Source organism: Pinus tabuliformis, chromosome 2_1, assembly GCF_031772625.1.
Source record: "Pinus tabuliformis cultivar Carrire ecotype Pingquan chromosome 2_1, CPIR1, whole genome shotgun sequence".
Lineage (NCBI taxonomy): Eukaryota > Viridiplantae > Streptophyta > Pinopsida > Pinales > Pinaceae > Pinus > Pinus tabuliformis.
The window spans coordinates 198,860,002-198,871,146 of NC_142299.1; positions in this window are offsets into that span (position 1 = coordinate 198,860,002).

The following is an 11,145-nucleotide window of genomic DNA, read 5'->3' on the forward strand; positions in this document are numbered from 1 at the left end:
ATTCTGGAAGCTTCCTGGGTCTTGACACCCCTTGGAATGAACCTGCCATTTGGCAATTCTCGCTCAACGTAGGTAGCCAGTGTTGGCTTTGACATTCAGCGCAGGTAGCCAGTGTTGGCTTTGACATTCAATGCAAATAGCTAGTGGAGCCACTGAATTGATCCTGAATTGACTTGTTTTTTAGCAGTTTCTGGTGGAGAACTTCTGTGAATTGCTGTGGTTTGTTAGCCTTGTTCCTCTAGGGGTAGGAACAACATGTTTAGGGCTTTGGATCCCTTCGATTATGGACATTTCATGCTCAATGCTGTAAGGCACAAAAATGTCTATAACAGTTGCCCCCTAAAGTATGAGGCCATTTATCGGGTGAAATGCTTTATCAGGGGGATCCGAAGTTCATCCAATGCTGGGAGGAGACCTGTAATAAGATACAATACAATACATTATTTTTCATACTGCTTTCATGATCTAGCTGAGGCGGGCATTCCCATGCTCAGCTTTATAAATTCATTTTTCTGTACATAGAACAGACAATCGTCTGGTGGTAGACTGATAATTTTGATGAAATTATCATCCTTTGAGTAGGATGATTATCTGCTGCAATGATGTACATGTCAATGTCTTTATCTTTCCTGAATATATATCGCAGCCCGAATGGATGAAACTAGATCCGGGGTCTTCAAACTTGTTCGATCTTCACTCTAAGTACAAGTCGATCCATGTGAGAATTGTTCTGAAGTCGAACATGGAAAGACATCGCTTGATTACCGGTCAATGAGGTAAACCGTTAACAAGCGCGAGAGGAATCACCGATAATGATAATGACCCTCAAGGTACTACAGTACAATTCACGTGGTGTGAATAAAGGACTTGGCATCGAACACCACGCAAAATCTTTCGGTCGAAGGTCATTGATGTATACCTGTCACCGGAAGTGAGAAACTTGCCATTGAGGCATGCAAGCTTCAAAGTACTTAAGGGGTTGTTCCTAGATCAACTTCTTGGATAATGAGCTGATGTCGAAAAGAAGCGATCCGTCAAAGGAGGGCCTTAATGAATCCCACATCAGTGACACGGAATGGAGCTAATGATTTTAATGGAGGTGAAAACGATCTGTGACATATGATTCAGGGTGGCGGTCATGAAAGGATGAAGGATAATGTACGGCAGTGGATGGGACACGGTTGACTTTTCTGAACGACCTCTCTTGAACATATGGCGACACTGATGCGATGGATTGGTAGCATTACCCCAAATATGGATGGTATGGCGAGACCATGGTAATGTGACCGGTGAATGAAACAACCCAACCCGATTGTGGTACGGAGGAAAAGTGTCATGTTCAAGAGCGACTTGCTAGCATCAAATTTTTCTTGAGTTTCTCCCAATTTTTCCCCAGTCATTGCTGACCAGTACCTCTTTATTTTTGTCAAGCTTGAGGAGGATAACATATGCTTGTTCTATAACCTGCCCTTCGGGCAAGCCCATCGCTATGTTTTAACGAGCCTAGCGATAGTGAAACTCGTTCTCGTCTAAAGACAAGTTTGTCGCTATTTAATGCATTTAACGAGTCTAACGACAAGGATAACTCGGTCCTTTTCATTTTTAGAGAGTCTAAAAAGGTACGTAAAGTCAACTCCAAAAGTCCTTTTTCGTCATCTAATCCCTTAGGTCCGAAAAAGTATAAAACAATACAGAAGGGATGAGTTTTCGATAGCTTTAACGAGCCGAATAAAACAAGCGCTCGATCTTTTTGTGCAATAATCCCTCAGGTCCAAAAAGATTAAAATCTAGAGGAGGGATAGCTCTTCCGGTCGCTTTAACGAGCTGGAAGGCCAAAACTCGGCAATCTTTTCATATTTTACGAGTCAGATGAAAAGAGCTTAAAGAAGACTTGTCTTTTGAGGAACGAGTGATAAAACGAGTTAGCAGCTGATTCCAGGTACGGGTTGGAATTTTCCAATCACGGCAGTGTCACAAGGATGGCTAGTGAAATCACTCTTTGCAGCTGTTCCTCAAAATGGGTAAACAAACATATGGAGGTGAACGATCGGCCAATGAAAAGTGGAGGTGATGGTGCAAACACGACCAAGGCTTTAATGGCTGATAAGGTTACATTCACTGCGGTTATTTACCGGGATAGTTCATTTTTTAACGAGCTTAAACGCGGGTGGAAACATTTGCTCGGATCTGTTTATTTTTTAACGAGTCATGAACTATGGGCTAAAACTGCTCGGATCTGTTTATTTTTTAACAAGCATGAACTATGGACTAAAACTGCTCGATTACCCAGTCATATGATAAGAGTGTCTCATCAAGATTCTATTTTTTATGGAGCTTCATCTCACTAAGCTTTGCTCCGGATCCTTTCGTTATGCAAGTTCGGAAACGACTAATCCTACGAGTTTAAAGGGTTAGAGGTCCTAAAAATTTAAAAAAATAAATAGTCGCCCCTTGCTTGCACTCCGAAAGGTTTGCATGCCCCCAGGTATAAAGTACGATTTCAAGGTTACCCCTACTTCCTTTTCGCCAAAACATTTGTTTTACCGAGAGAGGCCTACCTCTTTCAGGCTACCCAAAGATTGTCTCGTTAATCTTTCAAACAAAACACTTCCTCGGCAATGTCTACCGAAATAGACAAAGGTGAGCGACGAAGCCCGCCAACTCACATAACTTTGACAAAAGAATCTTATTCTAGAATAACCCCTCTTCCTAGACGGACGGGGTACAGACTAGTCATATTCTCTCGCGGAAACCTACTCTATACCCAAAGTTTTCCTGTCGAAGCAGACAAGGACGCATGCCCCCTGGGTTCCAGTCATATCCTCCCGGATTACTCCCGCTCATCAGGAGGACGGACCGTGGGTTGAGACATTTCTTGCGTGAATAGACCATTTAGGGATGGTATATGACTATTTGCGATGCGTGATCCGGGAAATGAAAGTTGGTCCACGAGCTTGACCACTCTTCCTTCATGCGGAAAACACATTACTCTAAAGAGTGAGGAGACGATGGCTCCCATGCAATAGATATAGTCTCGTCCAAGGAGTAGGTTATAATCCAAGGGTCCTTGAACGACCATCACGTTCATTTGAACGGTCTTCCCTTTCAATGTAATGGGCACATTGGGGAGGATCCCTAAAGGTCGACTGGTTCCTTTATCAAAGCCTGATAGATTTCTCATTTCAGGCAAAAGCGTTGGCGAACCAAGCGCTTTCCAAGCAATAGAGGAAAGGATACTCACAGATGCCCCCTCATCAATGATAGTGCCAGCCATTACCATTCTGTATATTTGAACGATAATTCTGAATGGTATGCTTGCTGGCAACCGGGGTCTGCCTAGTTGGTTCCAGTCGAAGGACACAACCAGGTTGCTTGGTGGTGGGACCGAATAGACGGCCGGGTATGACTCTGGCGAAGTTCCTTCTTGCGATAAAGGAATGGGCAAATTGCCCCCTTGTTCGTCGGAGTCTATGTTGATGAAGAGAATTTGGACGGTGTCATCTTTATTCTCCTCTGTGATGGTATCATTCGAAGATAGAGCCTCTGAAGGCAAAACTGGGTCAACTGCCGTCTCAACCTTTTGACTTTCATCAGGTATGGATTCAGACGGTTCATCTTCAATGATAGGTGCTTCGGCTGACCACCTGGGTGGGCCAGCTGAGTTCTCAACTAGTGAAGGACTTGGCAGGAGTTTTTGATATCCAGGAGGAAGTTGCACTGGTAAAACCGGGCGATCTTCCAAAACTCTTTTAGCCTCGTCTAAGAAGGGACAACGGTGGATGGCATGGTCGCCTTCACACAGTTTGCAGGGAAATCTAGCTTTCCCTCTCTGTCCTGTGGCTTCACTTTCACTAGTTGACGGTGGGCAGTCAACATGGCTATCAGAGGTTGACGCTACCGAATTGTGCAAACGGGGAGACCAGTCCCTTAGTATCCGAGGGATGCAGGGACAATCTTTGTGGAAGTGGTCTCCCTTGCATATGACACATGGCGATTTAGGCCTAGTCAGTGCTGTGTGTGGATTTTTGTCAGACGACACTTGTTTGCCCCCAGTCGCTTTTGGCTCCTTCTTCTTCTCTTTCTTCTTCTTTTCCTTCTTCTCTTTAGGAACTTGGTTTTTTGTTTTACCAGTTCCGTCAAGCGAAGAGGAAGGAGGAGAGGAAGAATTAGATGAAGTAGAAGGCTGGTGGGCAACTCTGGTCTGGTCTAACTGTTGACTCGACTGTTCAGGAATAGTGGTGTTCTGAACGACATTGGTTGAAAAGAGCCAGACCGGCAGGCCAATTGTCAATTCTGGAAGCGACAATGTGGCCATATGGGGCACACCAACATCTCCCCAAGAGGAGAAGGGACTAGGATTTCCACCAAGGGGAATTCCTTGGTTGGTGTGCTCCATTTTCTCAACCTAAGGATCAACGCAGGAATAGGGGTGATTGTTCCGTTTAAAATAAATTTTAATGACGCTTTAGACACAACTTGCTTTTTCAATTTTAAAGAGTCGAGAAAAAGCTAAAGATGACTCTAGTCTCCTTCGATGTTTTAACGAGCCCGAAGTGACAAATGCTCGGATGGACTTTTTCTGTTATAGAGTCTGAAAAAGGCCAAAAGGAACTGCTCTAGAGTTCTAGGCAGAGGGTGTGCCAAACTTTTCGCAAAACCGCAGAATACTTTTTAGGGTACGGGCGGTCGATCTTCCTGAATGCTGTGTTCAGTGCATTGCGATCAGTAGGGCGGTCGACACGGCTTCCTAAGGATAAAGGTTTTATGCCTATAGGGGTCCCCCAATATATACGCGACGGTACGTGGGAGCACAATCCGTACTGGCGCTATCGTCCCTCAGGAGGAATCACCCACCATCCACGAGATCGACAGTCACCAGGCTTTACGACGCCGGAACACATCTCTAGCCTAGACCTCTATGTTGTGCGTTATGTTGCAAAGCGTTGTTAAGTTCATTCAATTTATTTTAGGTTGATCTTTTTAGAAGTTTGCCTTTTGAGGTTCACCACGAGATGTATGATACAATTCCTAAATGCAGTCTAAAGATGATAAGCAAGCTTTATATCTTTTCAACTTTGAAAATCCTAGCTACTAAGGGAAAAGAAAGACACCATCTTTTCTCAAAGAGCAATCAGCACACTCTAATGCACTTTTCCTAAATCAATCATGCAAACTATCAAGATGCAAGTGCACAATGCAGGTGTTTGTTTTCCGCTTTCTTAGTATTGATGCCTACAAAGAAAGCTTTTTGTACAACTTTGAATTTGCTTTTAAATGACAAATACAAACAAGTTCACTTTTTCGAAATCATAGAGGGTAGAAGAGATTACAACACTTAACGATTTCCAAAATGAGTACTTGTTTCGACACTTAAAAGAGACAAACTCAAACCAATAAGCAAAAGCAAATGTATAATCAACTGTAAACAGCCAATGAACTCTCTCCTAAGATCACAATCAACAGATATGAATCAAGGGCTATAGGATGACTATTTCACTCTTGCAAAGGAAAACTGTAAATGACGCCACAAACACATAAAAACACTCACAGTCTTTTTGTACAAAAGGAGGCAGAATTTAAGCAGAGAAAAGGAGTTATCAGACTGGTACCTATGCTGGTTACAGGCTGCAAAAATCAGAGATCAAAACAAGGCAAAACAGAGCAGAGAACCCCAGCTGCACAAGGCCAAACTGGTTTAGCGCAACCTCAACATAGGGGTTTTGACATTTAGCGCAGGTAGCCTTCACGGGACCTGCGTTGAAATGCAGAATCCCTTCACAGGGTCTGCGCTGAAGGAGAAACTCTCGTTTCTCACTGGGTTCTGGGTCACATATTGCTATTTAATCTACTGTTTCAGGCCAAATCAAAGCAACAAGCAAGGTACAATCAAAGGGATGATTTGAGGGAGTACTAAGATCTATCACAAAGGATCATCAAATCATTTGTGAGTCCATTGTTCAGATCATAGACAAGTCCAGTGATTGGATCAAAGCAGCAACTATCTACTTTGCATCTGGGAATAGCAGATGCAGTTCGATTGTTGTTGTCGAGTCTATGAAACAAACAATGATGGAAACACAAATAAAATGACTAAACAGATCTCCCCAGCAGAGTCGCCAATTTGTTGTGGGGAAAAATGCCTATGCAGGACGATCCTATCCACCTAAGGTGTGACAGTGCCTTAGCAACAAACAGAGACAGCTATTCTAGCATTCTTCCTTTATGAATTAAGAATGAAGAGAGATGGATGGACTAACCGGTGTCTTCTGTTTGTCCCTCGGTCCGGTTTCTCTTCTCTTGGAGAGTTCCCAGCTACTTGCCTTCTCGCTCGCCTAGCCTCAAGAGGTTTCTGCAAGATCACAAGAAGAGAACGCTACACAAGACATGGATTCATATTCATAACTAGTTCAGGATTAGAAATAAACTAAACATACTAATGCAATCATACATCAAAAATACATCAGTATATAGGAGAAACCAAGATAGCTTTATTGATGAATAACAAGGTTCAGGAAGAGATACAACCCAGAGGGCTCCAATCCAGCATCTCCTTCCCGGCAAATGGAATTCCTATCTTCACCCCCTTCAAAGCATTAAGCACCCAATGATTCCAATCTCAAACCAACAGCAATTCTTTGCAATAACAAAATTCCAGCCTTTAGATCTCATGGAGGAGAGATCCATATATAGATGTTTGGAGAGAGGATGAGTCAGCTTGAGATCTGACTAGTGTCCTCTCCCTCTATCAGTTCTTGATTCCACTTGGAGGTTCTTGCTTCCACTTGGAGATTTGGAACCTCTTACTCATCACCAGTCGAATTCCCTGAGGCAAGTGTCATTGAGGAAGATTCTGGAAGCTTCCTGGGTCTTGACACCTCTTGGAATGAACCTGCCATTTGGCAATTCTCGCTCAACGCAGGTAGCCAGTGTTGGCTTTGACATTCAGCGCAGGTAGCCAGTGTTGGCTTTGACATTCAGCGCAAACAGCTAGTGGAGCCACTGAATTGATCCTGAATTGACTTGTTTTTGAGCAGTTTCTGGTGGAGAACTTCTGTGAATTGCTGTGGTTTGTTAGCCTTGTTCCTCTAGGGGTAGGAACAACATGTTTAGGGCTTTGGATCCCTTAGATTATGGACATTTCATTCTCAATGCTGTAAGGCACAAAAATGTCTATAACAACCTGGTCCAGACGGCGCCGAGAATCGTCCACAGAATCTCCCGAAATCAGCTGATGAAAATCGAAGAGGAAGAGGCACCTCCAAAGCTCCAACAAACCAAGTGCAAATGAAATGGTAAAATGAGAGGTAAAAACACTTTTTAATTGCTTTTCACGTAGTTCAAAGTAAAATATTAGTGTGTCAATCTCATTTTCAAACAAATATTGTTTATTTCTAACTCGTTTGATGAAGCAATCGAAGATACAGTACTATATGTTGAAAGAACAAAGCTATTTATGGTAAAAATCCAAAACAAGACCATCATCGAGCAGTTTTAGCACACAGTTCATGCTTGTTAAAAAATAAACGCAAGATTCGAGCAGTTTTAGCACACAGTTCATGCTCGTTAAAAAATAAACGCAAGATTCGAGCAGTTTTAGCACACAGTTCATGCTCCTTAAAAAATAAACGCAAGATCCGAGCAGTTTTAGCACATAGTTCATGCTCGTTAAAAAATAAACATAAGATCGAGAAAATGTTTCCACCCGCGTTTAAGCTCGTTAAAAAATGAACTATTTCGGTAAATAACCACCATGAATGTAGTGACATCAGCCATTAAAGCCTTGGTCGTGTTTGCCCACCACCTCCACTTTTCCATTGGCCGATCATTCACCTCCATATGATTGTTTACCCATTTTGAGGAACAGCTGCGAAGAGTGATTTCACTAGCCATCCTTGTGACACTGCCGTGATTTGGAAATTCCAATCCTTCCCTGGAATCAGCTGCTACCCCTTTTTATCACTCGTTCCTCAAAAGACGAGTCTTCTTTAAGCTCTTTTCATCTGACTCGTAAAATATGAAAAGATTGTCGAGTTTTGGCCTTCCAGCTCATTAAAGTGACCAGAAAAGCTATCCCTCCTCTAGATTTTAATCTTTTTGGACCTGAGGGATTAGTGCACAAAAAGATCGAGCGCTTGTTTTATTTGGCTCGTTAAAACTATCGAAAATTCATCCCTTCTGTATTGTTTTATACTTTTTCGGACTTAAGGGATTAGATGACGAAAAAGGACTTTTGGAGTTAACTTTATGTACCTTTTTAGACTCTCTAAAAATGAAAAGGACCGAGTTATCCTTGTTGTTAGACTCGTTAAATGCATTAAATAGCGACAAACTTGTCTTTAGACGAGAACGAGTTTCCCTATCGCTAGGCTCGTTAAAACATAGCGATAGGCTTGCCCGAAGGGCAAGTTATAGAAAAAGCATATGTTATCCTCCTCAAGCTTGACAAAAATAAAGAGGTACTGGTCAGCAATGACTGGGGAAAAATTGGGAGAAACTCAAGAAAACTTTGATGGTAGCAAGTCGCTCTTGAACATGACACTTTTCCTCCGTACCACAATCGGGTTGGGTTGTTTCATTCACCGGTCACATCACCATGGTCTCGCCATACCATCCATACTTGGGGTAATGCTACCAATCCATCGCATCAGTGTCGTCCTATGTTCAAGAGAAGTCGTTCAGAGAAGTCACCTGTGTCCCATCCACTACCATACATTATACTCTTTCATGACCGCCACCCTTAATCATATGTCATCAGATCGTTTTCACCTCCATCAAAGTCATTAGCTCTGTTCCGTGTCATCGATGTGGGATTCATTAAGGCCCTCCTTTGACGGATCGCTTCTTGTCGACATCAGCTCATTATCCAAGAAGTTGATCTAGGAACACCCCCTTCAGTACTTTGAAGCTTGCATGCCTCAATGGCAAGTTTCTCACTTCCGGTGACAGGTATACATCAATGACCTTCGACCGAAAGATTTTGCGTGGTGTTCGACGCCAAGTCCTCTATTCACACCACGTGAATTGTACTGCAGTACCTTGAGGGTCATCATCATTATCGGTGATTCCTCTCGCGCTTGTTAACAGTTTACATCATTGACTGGTAATCAAGAGATGTCTTTCCATGTTCGACTTCAGAGCAATTCTCACATGGATCGACTTGTACTTAGAGTGAAGATCGGACGAGATTGAAGACCCCGGATCTAGTTTCATCCATCCGGGCTGCGATATATATTCAGAAAATAAAGACATGGAAATGTACAGCTTTGCAGCACAGATAATCATCCTACCAAAAGGATGATGGCTCTTTCAGAATCATCAGTCTATCATCAGACGATTGTCTGTTATATGTACATGAAAATGAATTTATAAAGCTGAGCATGGGAATTCTCGCCTCAGCTAGATCATGAAAAAAGTATGAAAACAATGTATTGTATTGTATTGTATTATAGGTCTCCTCCCAGCAATGAAAGAAGTTCGGATCCTCCTAATAAATCATTTCACCCGATAAACGGCCTCATACTTTAGGGGGCAACTGTTATAGAAATTTTTGTGCCTTACAGCTATAAGCATGAAATGTCCATAATCCAAGGGATCCAAAGTCCCTAAATATGTTGTTCCTACCCCTAGAGGAACAAGGCTAACAAACCACAGCAATTCACAGAAGTTCTCCACCAGAAATTGCTCAAAAACAAGTCAATTCAGGATCAATTCAGAAGCTCCACTAGCTGCCTGCGTTAAAATGCAGAGGCTACACTGGCTAGTTGCATTGCAATGCAGGTGGAAGCACTACCAGGGTGCGCTGAGCGGGAAATGACAAATGTCAGGGTCTCTTGTGAGAGGTGTCAAGACTGTGGAAGCTTCCAGAATCTTCCTCCATGACACTTGCCTTGCTGAGTTTGAATACGTGATGAGTAAGAGGCTCTTAGTCTCCAAGTGGAAGTAAGAACTGACAGAGAGAGAGGACACTAGTCAGATCACAAGCTGACTCATCCTCACTCCAAACATCTATATATGGATCTCTTCTCCATGAGATCTAGAGGCTGGAATTTTGTTATTGCAAAGAATTGTTGTTGGTTTGAGATTGGAATCATTGGGTGTTTAATGCTTTGAAGGGAGGTGAAGATAGGAATTTCATTTGCTGGGAAGGAGATGCTGGATTGGAACTCTCTTGGTTGTATCTCCTCCTGAACCTTGTTATTCATCAATAAAGCTATCTTGGTTTCTCCTATATACTGATGTATCTTCAATGTATGATTGCATTAGTATGTTTAGTTTATTTCTAATCCTGAACTAGTTATGAATATGAATCTATGTCTTTGTGTAGTGTTCCCTTCTTGTGATCTTATAGGAACCTGTTGAAGCTGGGCGAGTGAGAAGGCAAGTAGCTGGGAACTCTCAAAGAGAAGAGAAACCGGATCGAGGGACAAACGGAAGACACCGGTTAGTCCATTCATCTCTCTTCATTCTTAATTCATAAAGGAAGAATACTAGAATAGTTGTTTCTGTTTGTTGCTAAGGCACTGTCACACCTTAGGTGGATAGGATCGTTCTGCATAGGCATTTTTCCCCACAACAGGGGCAGCCATCTCCTTCATTGAAATATTGTGAAATACATAGCACTGCCTACTTTCTTCTGTGTGCTTGCTATTACATACCATATTGCTTTGAGCATTGCCTTTGAAATAGAACCAGACATGGATCAAAACTGATGTATTTCCCTTAGCTTCTGGTCTAGAATCAGTTGCTGATGTGAAACTAAACAATGCTCCTCTCTTATTGATACTTTTTGATTGGATACTGCAAACTGCAACCATTTTCCTTTTATCATGAATTTATGTGATATGACAGCGCTACTCCTGCTGTTTTGCTGAGACTAATGCAGAGATAGAGCCTTAAGAATGGAGTACTTGCACTGGTTGTGTCTTAGCAAACTTTGATGCTGCTCTTCTAACACTCAGACTGCTAAAAAATAAAACAAAGTGCTAATATATACAAATATTAATGTACAAAGAGATATGTACAAGGCTGCATTGTACCCCTTAATAGGGATCATGGTAATGTTTTAGCATTTGACCGTTAACAGGGCCTTCTTCAACAATGCTGCCCTCTATAGACTTGAGGAAATATGTGTTATTTCCCTGAACA